This window comes from Schistocerca serialis, chromosome 2 (genome assembly GCF_023864345.2).
Source record: "Schistocerca serialis cubense isolate TAMUIC-IGC-003099 chromosome 2, iqSchSeri2.2, whole genome shotgun sequence".
NCBI classification, from domain to species: domain Eukaryota; kingdom Metazoa; phylum Arthropoda; class Insecta; order Orthoptera; family Acrididae; genus Schistocerca; species Schistocerca serialis.
Window position 1 is genome coordinate 45311772 of NC_064639.1, and position 973 is coordinate 45312744.

The following is a 973-nucleotide window of genomic DNA, read 5'->3' on the forward strand; positions in this document are numbered from 1 at the left end:
GCTGTGGGGGACCGGATCTCAAGCATAGAGAGAGCTTACGGATTAACTAGAAACATTTATAACAAAAAGCATATCTCTTGGAATGCCAAAATAAAGCACTACAATGCTGTGGTAGAAACAGAGTGCCTGTACGCCATCGAATGCCTCTCAATGAATTACAAGCTGGAAAAGCTGGAGACTCTAGTAAGAAGAATATTACGGAAAATCATGGGTCCAACCCAGGTTGAAACTGGCTGGAAACTCCGGTGCAACAATGAAATCTAGAAAAAGGCGGAGAAAATCTCTGAGAACACGAAAAAAAACACTCCGTCTACAAGCCACAAGTGGCCCATCGGGACTATCCGACCGCCGTGTCATCCTCAGAGGAAGATGCGGGTAGGAGGGGCGTGGTGTCAGCACACCGCTCTCCCGGTCGTTATGATGGCATTTTTGACCGAAGCCGCTACTATTCGGTTGAGTAGCTCCTCATTTGGCATCACGAGGCTGAGTGCACCCCGAAAAATGGCAACAGCGCATGGCGTCGTGGATGGTTAACCATCCAAGTGCCGACCACGTCCGACAGCGCTTAACTTCGGTGATCTCACGGGAACCGGTGTATCCGCTGCGGCAAGGCCGTTGCCGAGAACACAAAAAGAGGAGGTTATCATTTCCAGGACACCTGTACAGAGTGGAAAAACCAGACTAACCAGAAGGATATTCGACTACGTGTGGGAAAAGAAGACAAAAACGACAAGGATTAAGGAAGCTCTTAAATATCTGGAAAGGTACAACATGCAGGAAGTTCACATGTTAAACAGGGATACATTTCGGACTATGATTCAAAATTTGGAAGGATTTCAATTCGAAAGAACTATGAAGACTGGGAGAGCATGGAAGGATGAACAGAAGCAAGAGCATAGGGTCCATATGAAGGAGTACTGGAGAAAGAGGAAACTTCAGACAAAGAAGAAATGAAATTGTAGCGTGATCCTAA

The 973-nt window shown here is 46.5% G+C and overlaps 1 pseudogene; it reads right to left on the minus strand.

Annotated features, from left to right (window-relative positions):
* Window positions 1-502: 502 nt before the first annotated feature.
* On the minus strand, window positions 503-620 carry LOC126459554 (5S ribosomal RNA; annotated as a pseudogene).
* Between the last annotated feature and the right edge of the window lie 353 nt (window positions 621-973).